Here is an 18,144-nt window from a genome sequence, read left to right on the forward strand (position 1 = left end):
TGGAAGTTGTCATTAAATTGAGAATGGCGTTATTTTGGAACAACCTTTTATCCAGTAGTAACAAAATATCTAGTATTTTGTATAGACTTATGTTTAAACTTCACGAGAGTAAGCAAGGACATTTTAAATGGATTTCTTATGTTAAATCTATTTTTGATGAAACAGGGCTTAGTTTTATATGGAATGATCAAATGTATATGGATAAGAATATTCTCAAGTCTATTCTAAAACAGAATTTGACTGATCAATTTATTCAAAATTGGTTCTCGCAAATTAATAGCTCATCTAGGGGGGAATTTTATGGACTTTTTAAACATGAATTTAAACTGGAACCATATCTACTTAGATTGGCTGTATCTGATAGATTATATATGTGTAAGTTAAGATGCTCAAATTTAAAATTTCCTATAGAGACGGGAAGATGGGCAAAGATCCCTAAACATAATAGAATTTGTCATTCATGTAACTTTAATATTGGTAACGAATATCATTATATGTTTACTTGTACATATCCACAAATCGTGGACCTGCGCAAAAAATTTATCCCACATTATCACAATACAAATCCATCAGAGATCAAAATGATTGGAATGCTGTCAAATTGCAATGTAAAATTATATCGTAATATTTGTAGATTCTTAAAAAACATTATCAAATATCTATAATTATTCACTTTTTAATACATATGTAAAAACTCACATATTCATGACATTGTGTTAAATCCAAATGATATAGACTGACTGTATATACACATGAAAGTGTCACGAGAATCACGTGCATGATTGTTTATTGTGTGTTAGCTCCTGTTGTCGTATATATATACATGTTTATCATAATTGTATTATAATTACTGTATAGATATTTAGTATATTTATGTATGTATGTATATTGACCTCTTGTACACTGTTGTGTCTGAGGATAATAAAACTTTGAATCTTGAATCTTGAAAACTAAAATATAAAAGACAAACAAACAAAATATCGTACACAGAACCCCGCATGGAAAATAAAGACCGAGCAACATGAACCCCACCAAAAACTGGGAGGGGGGGGGGGGTCTCAAGTGCTTCGGAATGATAAGCATATCCTGCTCCATATTTGGCACCTGTCGTGCTGAGCATGTTAGTACAAACCCTGTAATTAGTTTACGTGGATTTGCAGTGCCAACGTCTTTCAATGTGAGTTTTATATTGTTGTGAAAATATAATTTTGAAGTGTATATAATTTTAAAATATCAGCTGTATGACCGAAAAGTTAGAATATTAACAAAATTACCGAACTCGTAGGAAAACTCAAGACCCTTATTCAATATGAAAATCAAAAGATCAAACACATCAAACACATCAAACGAATTAGGAGATAACTGTATTGTATTTTAAGCTCCGACGGCATCAATTGGGGATATTAAGTTTACTGGCGACGCGTTATATAATATTTAATAGCTTGGTACCCCCAAACTAAAAAAAACCTAATTACATACATGCCCCCAATCTTATGACAAACATTGAAGTAATATAAAGTCCCAAACCCAAAGAGGGGGAAATTAACGTGGTAAAAGGGTACTGAAAGTAGAGATGGCTTTCAGCCGTTTATCCATATCACAATCTATATACCGTGAAAAACAATCACTTGACCAGTAACCTAACAATTTTATGTCATCGTCTGAAAGGCCCACTTTGCTACCCCATGTCGCCGCGCCTCGGCGAAAAGAATGGCCATCATAACTAAGGTGGTCCAACTTCATTAGTTGTAATGTAAAATGAAAGGCATTCGCTGTTATCTGTTTTCTTAAAATAGACATTATTGTGACTATGTTTCCTGTTATTATGAAAAAAAATAACCCATAATTTTTTAATTTATTGTTTTCTGTGTTCTCATTTAAAATGATTTAAAAAGCTGTTATCGGTTATCAATATTTCAATGAACTGAAATTTAAATAAAAACATATACAAGACTTACAAAGCCAAGAGTCTGTTGACTTGGGCCGGGCGCTAAAATGCTCGAGGATAACATGTTTCGTACGAATCAGACACAAACAAAGTTGATCAAGGCAAACAATCGGATTCAGGTGAGTCTGGACACCTCTTAGATGAGTTTAACTAATAAATTCAGTGTAATCTAAGCATCCTGAATAATGTTTCTCTGACAAATTTGTACGATACTGTAGATACTTTTCTTTTTATTCAACCAAATGAATCTCAGCCTTGTTTCTGTGCGTTTGAATCATGTGTCTTCAGCAGCTTAAATCAGATTTCTTTGTAAGCAATTTAGTGGTGATTAAAAGGATAACTTTAGTTTTGCGGTTTTTTTTCCTTTTCTATTGGGGTGGGGGTGATGGGGTAGGAAGAGGGAGGGCACAGTGGCTTGGGGTAGTTTTGAAATTCTAAAAATTGATGTTGATTTTTTCAACATAAAGTTTCTGTCTAAACAGTTGTCAGTTATGTTCGAAAGTTCGATAGAACACTTAAAAAATATAGGACTTTTCTATGGAAGGCCAGACTAGAATTTGTCGGAGAATGAAGATGAGATAACCTAAATAACACTTACAGAAATAACATTTTTAAAGTTTTGCATTTTATAATTCCAAAAGAAAGTCTGTTGTCAAAGATTTTTGATAAAGAATTAAGAGGGGAGTGAATGATATTTATATATTTAAATATATTTCTTGAATAAAAATAAAAATATGCCATAACTTTAATTGAAAATGAGTGAAAAATGAGTGAACGGAAAAAATACCAGACTCAGAAATACACTTTTAATATTGGTAATATCACGAGGCTTTTTGTGTGCCAAACACACCTTCGCTGTAGTAATGACTCATTACTGAGGTATTTCACTTCACGCATTTATTTCATTTTTTGATACAGTGAATTATTTGTATTATTACATTAACATGTAGCCTTTGTATTTAAGAATTGAATGCTGCTTTTTGTAAATTTATTGGGGTGTAAAAGCGTTGACCGAAGTACATTTTGTATGAAGCGCGGAAGCGCTTCATACTTAAAATGTGCGCACGGTCAACGCTTTTACAACCCTATAAAGTTACAAAAAGAAGCATTCAATACTTATAATTACATTTTTTTTAGCTAGAATCATGACAACACGATTTTTATCAAGTTTTCATTTAATTTACCTGTGCACTTTATTGTGGGACCTCGTGTCATCATGAATGATAAATGTTATTGTCTAATACAATTGTTTCAGGAATAGCACGTGCTGTGCAGTTAGCCAATCAGAATAACGTATTATAATGAAACATACATCTAATGTAATTATATATATATATTTGTAAAAAATCGAATCTAAACACAGATATATCAAACATTTTTTTCCCCCATTTAATATGTGTTTTCAGGACTCAAAAAACTAAAAAAAACGCCTTGGAAGTAAAATGCGATAAAATGATTGCCCATTTTTACCCCCCCCCCCCAACTTTTGCCGGAAAGGGAGAGGGAGGAGTCAGATATGCAAATTAAAATCAATATTTTATCTTTAGGTGTACGGTTTTTTTTTCACTTGAATTTATACTTGTTTGCACCAACAGAAATCGGTTTAAAATATACAGTCCGCCGAAAGTTAAGCACCACCGAAATATAACTGGGAATATTTGTTTAACTATTGCGAAAAATATATTAATGTTTGGTGTTATGAATTACCGTCAACATACACTAAGAAAATCAATTACGACCAAAAAGATTGAACTCCGATAAAGCAGTCAAGCAACCTCTTATCAAATGTCATCTGCGCGTTTACAAATACAGTTTCTCCAGGTGGTCGTGTAAGTGTTCGTACATTGGTCAGTCGACTTCTCAGAGGCAACCAAAGAGCAAGTCTTGGTGTATAGAGACCTGTATTTACAGGAAGGCACTCCACCGTCAGGTTTTAATGGGATAATGACTATCTATGCTTGAACATAAGAAGCTGACAAAACACTCATTGTTCAGATGGTAGTCAGTTTCTTTTACTGCCAGTAGACGCCAAAATACGAATTTCGCGGGGAAACAAAACGGCCTATGACCAAAAACAATGTTTGCACAAGGACTGCATTCAGTGCTGGTGGTGTTCCAATACGGGGTTGCTTCTTATACCGTTATAAGCTGGGTATGCATGTTCTGCAGGGTAGCATAAACGGACAGACAAACAGAGATTTTGAGCCTTAAAACATTGAAGTCCCTCATTTTAATAATCCCCCACTTGCGTCTATATTGCCAAGACTCTTGTACATGGACGACAACGCTAGAACACACAGAGCAAGGATTTTAACCGAGTCCAAATTGCAACAAGCCATTTTCACTATTTTTTAGCCTTCCATGTCCCCATACATAAACCCTATCAAACATGTCTGAGATGCCATTGGCGGAAATCTCAATCACAGAGATCCACCTTCACAATATTTTGTCGATTTAAAAGTGGTATTTGTTGTTTAATGCAACAGATTTCCTTAACTAAAGCTTGAAGGCTTGTACCGAGAATGAAACGTCGTGTTTTGAAACTCTACCGGAAGTGAGGTTGTTATGCATGCTATTGACTCAAATGTTGTCATTAAAATTGCCAAACATACCAAAGCTTATGTGTAGAAAGTTTTAATAATATTGGGTGATCATTTTTTGTAAAAAAATAAAATCAAAGTGAAACTTAAATTCTGTTTCTGAATTCAGTATTTTACACTATTTCTATGAACGGAAAACCTACATGCATAGAACCTTCATAAGTGACTAAAATTACATTTCTGGTTTGTTTATGGTATACATTAGCAAAATTGCTATATGATTGTTTTATTTTTTTCGTGGAATAATTGATTTTTTAAATTTGAAAAAAAATCTGTGCAATAAAAACAGGTAGTGCTTAACTTTTGGCGGACTGTATATATAAATGTGCTTTTAATTTCAAAAATTAAAATATCTCGTAGCTTCATACTACCAATTAAGTATAATTATCCAAGTATATAAGATGCAAAAAAAACCCACTAAATTATACACCTACATCTAACTTTTAAAACCGATAACAGTTAAAAATCAAAGTACTGATGTACTAAACATCGGATGACCGCATGTTCTTGTGGATGGTTCCGACAACCACTTGTCTCATAAAAAAATAACATCTCTATACCTGAAAGTGAGGTTTGCTTACAGATATAATTTCTTTTTCTGGGCGTGGATGATAAATTAATGATACGGAGTTCAACTTCATCGTAATAACTTTTATATTGTAGTGATACAACTCAGTATACTCTGGTTTATTGTTATTTATAGAATAAATAAATGTATATTACAGTTACATGTATAGATAATGTTTATGTATTTGTATATCCTTCTTTTCTACTATATAAATAATAGTGCGGTGCAAGTGCATATTGCACACTCTACTGAAATAATGGACAATTTATTAAAAAGGTTGATGACCACAAACATTTGGGTGTTACTTTTTCTAATAATTGTCAGTGCATATAGATAACCTTTGCTGTAGTGCCACTAAACAGATTTTTTTTCTGAGAAAATTGAAATATATTTTTAACAGAAACAATCTTAATAAGATACTAGAACACACCCGTGATATCGCGGATCCGTCAACGAATTAAAGTATATTAACTTTGCGTAAGCCTTATTTTAGTATTGGGATTGTCATCTGATAAAGTCATGCCGATTATAAGATGCAGTTTTCTCTGCTTTCAAAATCTTTCTGTTTGAACCCGTCGACCTGGAACTTATCAATTATTGGTAATATTAATTACTTTGGAAAACAAAAGGTCCGGAAATGGAGTATTTCTAATCAACAGCATTGTCCTATAGTATTTATAAATAAAGTTAAATTCTTTGATTAGCTGTTTTACGTCATGACCCCTAACAAATTGAAAACTGTACGATACCTATACGCCTTATTTTAAGTCCAGATTTTTAGTATTCGTATTGTCATCTTAGAAAGTCTTACTGATTAAAATACTACAATAGGGAACAATTTGACAATGATTGAATTTAGTAGTGTCAACCCTGTGATAATGACCCGTGTATATAGCAAAATCCGAAATACTACGTTTGTCAGATGCAGAACGTACAGATAAGGGAATTACCTATAATACCTGAATTTTCAATCATTGTCAAATTGTTCCCTATTGTAGTATTTTAATCAGTAAGACTTTCTAAGATGACAATACGAATACTAAAAATCTGGACTTAAAATAAGGCGTATAGGTATCGTACAGTTTTCAATTTGTTAGGGGTCATGACGTAAAACAGCTAATCAAAGAATTTAACTTTATTTATAAATACTATAGGACAATGCTGTTGATTAGAAATACTCCATTTCCGGACCTTTTGTTTTCCAAAGTAATTAATATTACCTATAATTGATAAGTTCCAGGTCGACGGGTTCAAACAGAAAGATTTTGAAAGCAGAGAAAACTGCATCTTATAATCGGCATGACTTTATCAGATGACAATCCCAATACTAAAATAAGGCTTACGCAAAGTTATATACTTTAATTCGTTGACGGATCCGCGATATCACGGGTGTGTTCTAGTATCTTATTAAGATTGTTTCTGTTAAAAATATATTTCAATTTTCTCAGAAAAAAAAATCTGTTTAGTGGCACTACAGCAAAGGTTATCTATATGCACTGACAATTATTAGAAAAAGTAACACCCAAATGTTTGTGGTCATCAACCTTTTTAATAAACTGTCCATTATTTCAGTAGAGTGTGCAATATGCACTTGCACCGCACTATTATTTATATAGTAGAAACAATTTTTATGGAACGCCGAAGCTGCCTTATGTGTACTTGTTTTTAGATACGCTTATACTTTTCAATATATGCACATAGTTTTTCTATATATGCACATACTTTTTCTATATATGCACATAGTTTACTTTATATGCACATAGTTTACTTTATATGCACATAGTTTTTCTATATATGCACATAGTTTTTCTATATATGCACATAGTTTTACTATATATGCACATACTTTTTCTCTATACGCACATACTTGTTCTCTATATGCACATAGTTTACTTTATATGCACATAGTTTTTCTCTATATGCACATAGTTTTTCTATATATGCGCATAGTTTACTATGTATACACATCGTTCTCCGTGTGTATACTTTTCCCTTATTTTCTTGATAGTTCTTCAAGGATATACTTGTATTCAATATACTTTACTATTTCCTGATTGAAGGAATCCTGGGTACCGTAATGGTAAATAAAATGGCAGAGCCACTGATGCTGACTGTTTTAAGGAAAGTGGGATTGCAAGAAGTTTACGAAAGTTTTGAACGGGAAGCTATAACTCCTGATATAATAAGTCTGCTTTCAAAACAAAATTTGCAGTTTTTAGGTATTCCAAACGCAACCGACATGATGAGAATGTGTAAAATATGGAAAATCCAAACCACAGAAAATAGGAGGATACTCTGGAGCACCAAAATTTGATATTGATAAATTAACATTAGACAGTTTGTTAGATTGTGGATTCCAAATATCCGATATTGCAAAACTTTTATTAGTATCAGAGCGCACAATATATCGCCGAATGGCTCAGTTTGGATTGTCAAAACAAGGCTTTTCAGAAATAGACGATGGTGATCTGGAAAGAGTAGTTTCGGAAACCATTAAAGATTTCCCAATGTGTGGCGAGCAAATGCTTCGACAACTGTTAAGAACGAAGGGTTTAAAAATACAACGATGGCGACTAAGGGACTGCATTCATGAAATAGATTCGTTTGGAGTTCGAGCAAGGAAAGCTGGTCGTCTCCATCGGAGAACTTATAACGTAATGGCCCCTAACCATTTGTGGCACATAGACACCAACCATAAACTAATTCGATGGAGGTTTGTAATAATTGGTGGCATTGACGGGTTTAGTAGGATGATTATGTTTCTTTCGTGTAATGACAATAACACTTCTAAAACTGTTTTGGAAAGCTTCCTCACCGGTGTTGATAATTATGGCATACCATTAAAAGTAAGATCCGACAAGGGACGGGAAAATGTTTCTGTACCAGATTTTATGCTGACGAAACGAGGTGAAAGCGGCATGATCACAGGTCCCAGTACACATAATCAACGGATCGAAAGACTCTGGAGGGACATTTTTGAAGGCGTCTTGTGCTATTTTTATAATCTTTTCTACTACATGGAGGATCATGATATCCTTGACCCCTTAAAGGATCTACATTTGGCAGCGCTGCACTATAATTTCAAGGATGAAATTAACAGAAGACTGAATGTGTGGTCTACAGCATGGGGTTGTCACAGAATAAGGACCGTTAAGGCTACTCCCCTGCAGCTTTGGGGCTCAGGGCAAGTTCAGAACCCAGTTGGCATGCAAATGAATGAGACGGAATTACCAGAATTAGGAGTTGGAGAACAGAACAATGAAGCTACCAGAGATGGAGAAAGGCCAATATTTCAACCCTTAAATCTTATAAATGAACAATGTAGGGAGATCCTAAATAATGAATTGAATCGAACAGGCGAGAACTTTGGTATTGATGACTATTTAAAGTCTTTGGAGATCATTTCGGCAAATAATTAACATTAACAAAATCATTAAAATTACATGTGATTTAAAGTAAAACATTGTTGTTGTTGTTGTTTTAGCATGATTAAAGACATAATATTGTTTTTGGTACTAGGAAGATTTTGTATTGATTCTGCACCTTTATCAACAGTTAAGATAACTTAGTACCTAAACTTTTCTCTATTATTCACCAGCAACCACAAAATATAGGCAATCTAGCATTACATATCTCGTCTCAAACCAGGTTCTGATTACAGAACATATTGACATGTAGTAGTTATAAAAGTAAAACTAGAGGTATTTTATGCAATGCTCACACAGGGCTACCCCACGTACCCATCAACATAAATAGTAAATTATTCCGTATAAGGTACCCCCAGTTACAAGAGTTTGTGACCTTGACATACTTTATGAGCCTGTCCCAAGCCAGGATCCAGTGTTCAGTGGCTGTCTTTTTTTATTTGTTGTTTTGTTTTCATGGGGTCATTTTGTCGCTGTGTCTTCCAGGTTGTTTATGTCTAGTTGCTTGCACTTTTTGTAAGGAGCCTGCTTGAACTCACTTGGTAGTGTAGGTGATGCCATTGTTGAAGACCACTACAGTGACCTTTGGCTGTTGTTTTGTGCATGTCCTTGTGCTGTTCTGTGGTGGGATGATATATCATGTGTTTTTTTTTATCCCCTATCAGTTCTTTTATATATAATGATGGACTAGTGTTGCAAAGTGTTCAAAAGCTGTTGTATTTGCAAAGATGCGGCATAAAAATGACATGAAATTTCATTCAAAAAGATTGCATTTTATGAACAAGTAGATGTAAATTGTAATGCATAAAGCATTTACACTTTGAGCTTAGCATAATAATACATGTACGGGTTAAGTCTTCTGTGAACTTAATAAATATGGAAATAAGACATATTTGGCACTTGCAATGTTTTATGAGGTCAAAGTCAAGTAGTATACAGTGGATTCCTTTTAATCACATAACCAATTTGTTATAGAACAAGAGGCTCAAGTGGTGAGCCTGTAACCTCACCTGGTATGCTTGGTATAGGACCTCCCATGGATGGTTCATACCAAGTTTCAGTTCATTTGGCTCTACTGATACAGAAGAAGTTTTAAATTTCAACCAATCAAAACATGTAAATCCTCATGGCAGCCATTTTATTTTTAACGGACCTGGATGATTTATGCAAATTTTGTAAAGGACCTCCCATGGATGCTTCATACCAAGTTTCAGTTCAATTGACCCAGGGGTTTCAGAGAAGATCAGAATGTAAAAGTTTACGGACGGACGGACGACGGACGCCAAGTGATGACAAAAGCTCACATGGCCTATGTACATATAAAGTAAACTATGTGCATATATAGAAAAACTATGTGCATATAAAGTAAACTATGTGCATATATAGAAAAACTGTGCATATAAAGTAAACTATGTGCATATAAAGTAAACTATGTGCATATAGAGTAAAACTATGTGCATATATAGAAAAACTATGTGCATATAAAGTAAACTATGTGCATATAGAGAAAAAGTATGTGCATATATAGAAAAAGTATGTGCATATATAGAAAAACTATGTGCATATATTGAAAAGTATAAGCGTATCTAAAAACAAGTACACATAAGGCAGCTACGGCGTTCCATAAATTTTGGTTATATTAACTTATTTGTAGATCTTACTTTGCTGATCATTTTTGCTGTTTACAGTTTATCTTTATCTATAATAATATTCAAGATAATGACCAAAAACTGCAAAATTGCCTTAAAATTACCAATTAAGTGGCAGCAACCCAACAATGGGTTGTTTGATTCATCTGAAAATTTCAGGGCTGATAGATCTCCACCTAATGAACATTTAAACCCCATGTCAGATTTGCTCTAAATGCTTTCGTTTTTGAGATATAAGCCAAAAACTGCATTTGACCCCTATATTCTATTTTTAGCAATGGCGACCATGTTTGTTGATAGATCAAAACTTCGGATACAATTTATAAACTAGATACCCTAAGGAACATTCAATTATAGTTTGGAAGTATTTGGCCTAGTAGTTTCAGAGGAGAAGATTTTTGTAAAAGTTAATTAAGATTAACGAAAAATGGTTAAAAATTGACTATAAAGGGCACTAACTCCTAAAGGGGTCAATTGACAATTTTGGTCATATGAACTTATTTGTAGATCTTATTTTGCTGATCATTTTTGCTGTTTACAGTTTATCTTTATCTATAATAATATTCAAGATAATGACCAAAAACTGCAAAATTTCCTTAAAATTACCAATTAAGTGGCAGCAACCCAACAATGGGTTGTTTGATTCATCTGAAAATTTCAGGTCTGATAGATCTTGACCTAATGAACATTTTTACCCCAGTCAGATTTGCTCTAAATGCTTTCGTTTTTGAGATATAAGCCAAAAACTGCATTTGACCCCTATGTTCTATTTTTAGCAATGGCGACCATGTTTGTTGATAGATCAAAACTTCGGACACAATTTATAAACTAGATACCCTAAGGAACATTCAGTTAAAGTTTGGAAGTATTTGGGTAGTTTCAGAGGAGAAGATTCTTGAAATAGTTTACGACGACAGACGACAGACGACGGACGACGACGGACGCAAAGTGATGGCATAAGCTCACTCGGCCCTTCGGGCCAGGTGAGCTAAAAAGGGAGGTTTTTTTTACATGTTGTGCCGTTTCTCAAAAACAATTTATGATTATTGCTTAAAACTTTACACACTTCTTTGTTATATTAATCTAAAGATCTGTATACTTTTTGGTGATGATTCAAAATTTTTATTTTTGAGTTATTAAGAATTTTGTTAAATAGGGGAGTTTTTTTTACATGTCATGCCGTATCTCAAAAATAATTTATGATTTTTGCTTAGGACTTTACACACTTCTTTGTTATATTAATCTAAAGATCTTTATACTTTTTGGTTTTGATTCAAAATTTCATTTTAGTGATATTTAGTTTTTTGTAAAAAAAAAAACAGGGTTCAACTTGGGGGTTTCACATGTCCCGCCGTGTCTAAAAACAATTTATGGTTATTGCTTAAATTTTTCTCAGAAACTATTTATGATTATTGCATAAAACTTCCACACAAGACGTCGGGCGTATCATGCGCTCATGGCGTAGCTGTTTATTTCATACTCAATAAAAGTTCGGGTGTAACTGGCGCTTTACAAGATTGGTTTGTACCTACTCCTCGTTTAACACCAGTTAACAAGTGTTTTATATTCCACGAATTTGAAATAGGATCTTGCAAGTTAAAAGCTAGCAAAAAGAAAGCGTGTAGCCATGAGCAAGTTACGGAGAAAGCATGGTCCAAACTGAAACGAGGATGGGTATTTGGGGTCTGCAAGACCAAGCGGGAGCGCGCCAAATTTAAACCTTCGTGCTAAAAACAAATTTACTAATAAATTGAACATTGATGGATCATACTACTGCACGTAAGTATTGCTCACTGATGTGCTTAAAGAAAAATACTTTAACTTTGAGTTTCAACTATCAACTCCTTTTCATTAAAAAGACTATTCCCGTCGCTCATATATATACCAATAAAATTATAACAGTAAAACCTAAGATGTCAAACATGTAAGTTTTCGCATGCTATCATAGTTGCCTACTATTGTATTATTTAAAGCAATTTAAACAATACTTTTGTTGACAAGTTTCATTGTGCGATAAGTATAAATTTCTGATATCTGACCACTTTCTCAAGAGTTACTTCCCCTAAAATTAAACAAAGTATTTTTCCGATTTAAACTTGAAGAAAACGACTTAATCTTTGTGTTGCTTTAATTAACAATTTCTCTAGGAAAGGCACTGGTAGTAAAAACATGTCAGAAACTCATAATAATTGTAACAGAAAAATCGAAAAATGCCAAATTGATAATTTTTCCAACATTTTTTAAACTACTTCTCAATAATTTGATAAGAAGAAGGAAACCTTAGTAAATAGAACAGCTGTAAACTACTGTTGCCTTTATTTAAGGTTTTTATGGCTCTACCGGAAGGTGGAATTAAAGAATTAAATCTAATATTATTGGAAGTGAATTGCATACCCTTGAGTCGGTCTGAGATAACCTTCAGTTTTCGGTGAGGTTCGTTTGCTCATTCTTAAGTTTGCTATGTTGTGTATTGTGTACAGTTGTTTGTCTTTTTATCGCTTTTTTTTTTTTTTTTTTTTTTTATTTGCCATTGGAAAGTCATTTTGTTTTCGGATAATCATATATATAAAAAAAACAGATTTACGGTGGTATGATTGAGACTATTTTCCACCAGAGACCAAATGAAGTTTGAATATCATTTTAGTATCTTTAGTCTCTCTTTTAAAAGGATAAAGCATATAGTCAATATTTGTCACACTAAAATAAGAACGTTTGTAAAACATTTTGAATGTTTTTGACAAATATAATTGTCACTGCTTACGATGTTTTTAAGCCCGTAAATTTACATGTAGGTGACAAGAGTCACATTTTACCGGCGGAGGACATTTTAGAGCATTGATAGGACGTTTGAGCGAAAGAAATCGGACGTCTTAGCGCCAAAGTAGAACCCATTTTAGCGCCTGATTTTTCAATGCCCATTTCAGCGTAATATTTTTTAACCTATTAATTATTTATAAAATATAATAAAAAAAAAAAAAAAATAGACTAAAGAGAGCACAACATAAACCATATGATGTCCATTAAAATACAGCACTAAATATTTAAAAGATTTAAAATTTTATATCCTAGAGAACGTACGTAAAGGGCTCTGGATATACATGTACCCCTGTACTGTTCAATTGCATTAGGCACTGTTTCTTTTTATCTTGTCTAGATTTTGGTGCACATTCGTCTATACTTCGTATTTTCATAGATGGTGTTGTTTGCCATTTGATAATAGTATCAAGAAAAACATAATAGGTGAGTGACAACTATAACATTGCTCATTATAATAATCATGAAACGACTCTGGACCATTATTTGTTCGCTATGGTAATGAATTGCACTAAACGTATAATAACAATAATAATAATAATAATAATAATAATAATAATAATAATAATAATAATAATAATAATAATAATAATAATAATAATAATAATAAATATAAATCAATTGCTTTTAAAAAGCAATTGTAAACGGTCTTTCCCCCTTAGAAACATGATTGTTTGTTATGTATGTGTGTGTGTGTTTGTTTGTTTGTTTGTTTGTTTGTTTCTGTAAGGGGTCTATATTATTCCGGGGAAGTTTCATGTTTAGTTCGGAAAGTTTTTATTTTATTTCAGGTCCAGCGCGCGCGCCAGATTGAGGAGACATCACGTGACTTGGGTTTATAATAACGAAAACTTGGGAGTATTTTTATTTCTCTTTAGGTCGGGATGTTGAACAGACAACATGTATAGAGACGGAATGTACACAATGTAATTTCTTTTGTCATTGTAGGAGGAAATTGACATTTTGATCACAGTTCACCAGCAGTGCATGGTTTAATTGATCCGGTGTAACTTTAATACACATTTAAGGATTATTTTCTGATAGTGATAATGTACATTTTTCAGCACCTGTTTGTAACACAGATTAGTATTTCAATCTAGGAGCGGACATTTTATTGTAAGATTTCACTGAGATTTACGGACCTAGCAAGCGATTTTTACGGCATTGCAATTTCTTTTCTCTAGGAAAAGTCTTGAGAGATGTCTGCACCACGTTGTTTTATAAACTTTTAGTACATGTATGCCCTGCTCAATGCAAATTTTGGGGTCGATTGGACTTGTAGTTTCAGAGTACATGTGGATTTTTTTTTTCAGAAGAGATGGAAGAAAAATATTAAACTGTCAATTGTTCTTGAACAATTGAGAGGTCTTTCCTTTTGTAATGTAAAATACATGTTCAAACAGACGTAGAATGTATTGAAAAGCTTTAAAACACACTGAAAAACCTTTAAATAAGGTTAAAAACACCAAATTCGCTATATGGGACATGACCTTGACCTTTGACCTTTTGACCTTTGTCAAGGTCATTAGTCCCCAATGTCATTGCCGAAGACCCCATGGGTCTAGGACCTTTGGTTATATAGTAAAAGATGATTTTGTCTTTTCAGAAACCTAAAACAGGTGTTATGCCCCTTAAAAAAAGGTCAAATCTCTTCGGTCAAAATGTAACAAAGTTGTGCCGTAATGACCCAAACATTTTCCACTATTTAAAACTTCTGTAAGTATAATGGTTTCTGAGATTATCCCATAACAATGTGTTAGGTCAAAGGTCAAGGTCAACATACAAATTTGACCTTGAGGTATTTTTCAAAGATACATAAATTGATGATGATTGGTGAAGATCCTAGGTGTCTACGACTTACGGTTTCTGAGTTTTGGTGGTCAACCGACACCGGTTAATTTTCATAGGGGCATAACCCTACCAATGAGTCGTTGAATCTTTTCGATCCAAATGTAACGAAGAACCAGGGTCTGGTCCTGAACAAATTTCACCCTTTGTTTTTTTTCTACCTATTACGGTTACGGTGTTGGAACGATAACAAGGTTTTTGGGTTTCGGAGGGATTACTCCGAACCGACAAAATATTTCGACTCACAGGGTGAGTTCCGGATAGGTATTCATTACACCGATACAAAGTGTGAACATGAAAGCGACACGTCTTACGGTTACGGAGGCTAACTTCGTCAAAGTTTGGCGGAACAAAAAGAATAATAATAATAATAATAATAATAATAATAATAATAATAATAATAATCAGAAGAAATACAGTAAGGTCTTTCCTTATAGAAAAGGAAAGACCTTAATTAAAATTCAAAATCTTGAATAATTGAGAGTTTTTTCTTTCCATATTGTTTTAAATATACTGTAATAAATAAACTGTCATACAAATTGATTGATTGACTGATTGATTGATTGATTGGTTGGTTGGTTGGTTTATAACTTAAACACTTGAGATAAGGTCTTTTGAAAGGGGCAGCCCCGATGTTCCGACACCCCGTTAGTCCGACACCCCATCGGTCCGACACCCCACTAGTCCGACACCCCGTTAGTCCGACACCCCACTAGTCCGACACCCCATTGGTCCGACACCCCACTAGTCCGACACCCCGTTAGTCCGACACCCCACTAGTCCGACACCTCATTGGTCTGACACACTAATAGTCCGATAATACAATTAATCCCGACCAATAGTGAGGGCCCTCATGGGGTTTTTGATTATGTGATTACTTGGCCGTTTTTTTAATGATTATTTGATTATTAAGCCAAATATTTCATGATTATTTGATTACCTAGGACTATTTTTAGTTTATGATTATTTGATTACTAAAGATAAGCAAATATTTAATGATTATGTGATTATATTGGCAAAAAAATGGTGATTATGTGATTACTAGGACCCCCCATGAGGGGCCTCAATAGTAGTAAGCTGATACACAGAAACTTTTTTATTTGTGAACCTAAGGTTAGACCAGTTTTTAGAGAGCAATCAGGGACACATCGATAGTACTATTATGTAAATGATTATCTTTACGAGGAACAACACAGGATAACTTGCATACCGAAACTGTGAACACACACTTTCCACATCAATTCACTTGTCAATTAACTCGCTATCCGAACGGAATTGCTTATCCCTCACCGCTCAGTGGGCGAACTGGTGACAAAATATTACCTCCCCTGTAAACAGTGCGCTCTTCTGACTAGAGGTAATCGGTAAAGAAAAACGGACGACGCTGTAATTGTTTAGCTTGTTAAAAATGAGCTAGCACAAACGAACTAAGATGTGTCAACATAATGTGAATATGATTACGAATCAGGTAAAATATTTATTGTTAAGTTTATCACCTCATTGTATCATCATATGATAGGTAAATGCGTGAATTTTTGATTTTCAGTGTCGTTAGGGTTCAAACTTGTAATCATGCCATCCTTTTATTATTTTTTTTAAATACTATCCAATGGTCGGAACACCTTGATTTTCTCCTAATTTGTAAAGTTGATTATGTTGCATGATATATATTTTTATCGGTGGAAAAAATTGATATGCAGCAAAGATTGGCAGTTTTTAATTTGTGTTGCTATGTGAAATAAAGGGAAGTAAATTAAAGTAAAAGAAGGCGCGCTTTTTCAAATAGTAAACAATTTAATTCAGATGCATAGTATTTTGTCAAATGATAAAGAATATCCTAGAAACTTGCTAGAAATTCATCTAATTTATAAAAGATATACAACATGACATACTGAAATCTGAAAAGGGGTAAAACCACCATACCTTGAACAAATTTAGTAAAAAAAAAGGGGGGGGAAATGCTACGAAATTTGGATTTTATTTATTTGTTGTCGACAGCCAAAAGATGATTTGACATGCAACTAACTACTTTTTCAATTTCCTTGTAAAGTAAAATTGGCTTTTTTGGGGGTCTCTGTTCATTGTGGTCTAATATTTTCAGGTTCTCTTTGGATTGCCAAATAATATTATAATCATCTAATTGAATGTTCAAATTATTTTGCAGCGATGGTCTGTATGGAAGGAAGACTGTCATAAACCCCAACAGTTCCGGATGGCCCTTTTAACTAATTGCTTAACATCAATAGCGATGTAAGATTCAAGTGTTTGATTTAGCACAAGTTTAGCCAGGTTTTCCTTGTAATTGTGGCAGAAAAACCACTAGACAGTGTCTGGCATTGAAAGGATATCAAACGGATGTTTTATGGAATGATTCTCGTACATATGGCAATCATATGCATAGGAATGTGGAGCTAGTCTCTTTCATGCAGCAATTTTTAATTTCCAATATAAACTCCGAAAAGACGAGAGCATAGAAATGTATACCAATGAGAAACATTCTTTGTGAATAAAATCATTCCAAAACTTAATTGTGTCATAAGTGTTGCATTATTTATCAGTAGAGATAATCAGATTCCAGTAATATTGCCCAACTGAAGGTTTTTGTTGGTAATGTTTTGTAAATCTTAGTTGTTTTGACAAGCTGGGCTGTGCAGGTTGCCCGGCTGCCCCTTTCAGTGTGAGACAATATTTTGTTTATTGTAAACAAAATCACCGATTCAAGACTGGAGCGGGCCCCTTTTAGGCAGTTAGTGCGAACCCCTTAGGTTTCAACCATTACATGCAATACGGGGGGAGGGGGAAGATTTTTTTTACCGAGTCAAACATTTTTCCTAATAATAATACATTGAAATTTAACATATACTTTGCTATATGTAGTGTTTATATTAAAGTATTGCCAACAAAATTCATTAAATTTGGGATCATAATATTGTTTAAGAAAAACCCTTACCCCCTCCCCTGTACATCATAAAATTGCATAATCTTCTGTAACACATTATAAGAATTCGAAGGTTCATATCATTTACAATATCATTCAAAAATTTTCTGGGATTTTTTTTTTACTATCAACGTTGAACCTCGAGGTTACACACATTGTAGTAAAAAAAATCCAATAAAAACGTTGAATGTAAATGATATGCACCTTTAAAATCTTATATTGTAGGACTCATGTTGTTCAAACATAATGTGTTGATCAATTATGTGATGATGATTTTGATAAAACTTCACATTAGGTAATCTTTCACGTATATTGATTACATTATATCAGTTGTCCCAACGATATACTTGTCGG

The 18,144-nt window shown here is 33.6% G+C and overlaps 1 long non-coding RNA gene across 1 annotated transcript; it reads left to right on the plus strand.

The window, feature by feature from the left end:
- The first annotated feature begins 16,157 nt into the window (after positions 1 to 16,157).
- LOC143056669 (uncharacterized) lies at positions 16,158 to 17,380 on the plus strand. Its single transcript, XR_012972452.1, has 2 exons — positions 16,158 to 16,320; positions 17,017 to 17,380. It is a non-coding gene; the product is annotated as an uncharacterized LOC143056669 (long non-coding RNA).
- The last annotated feature ends 764 nt before the right edge of the window (positions 17,381 to 18,144 follow it).

This window comes from Mytilus galloprovincialis, chromosome 13, assembly GCF_965363235.1.
Source record: "Mytilus galloprovincialis chromosome 13, xbMytGall1.hap1.1, whole genome shotgun sequence".
Taxonomy (NCBI): domain Eukaryota; kingdom Metazoa; phylum Mollusca; class Bivalvia; order Mytilida; family Mytilidae; genus Mytilus; species Mytilus galloprovincialis.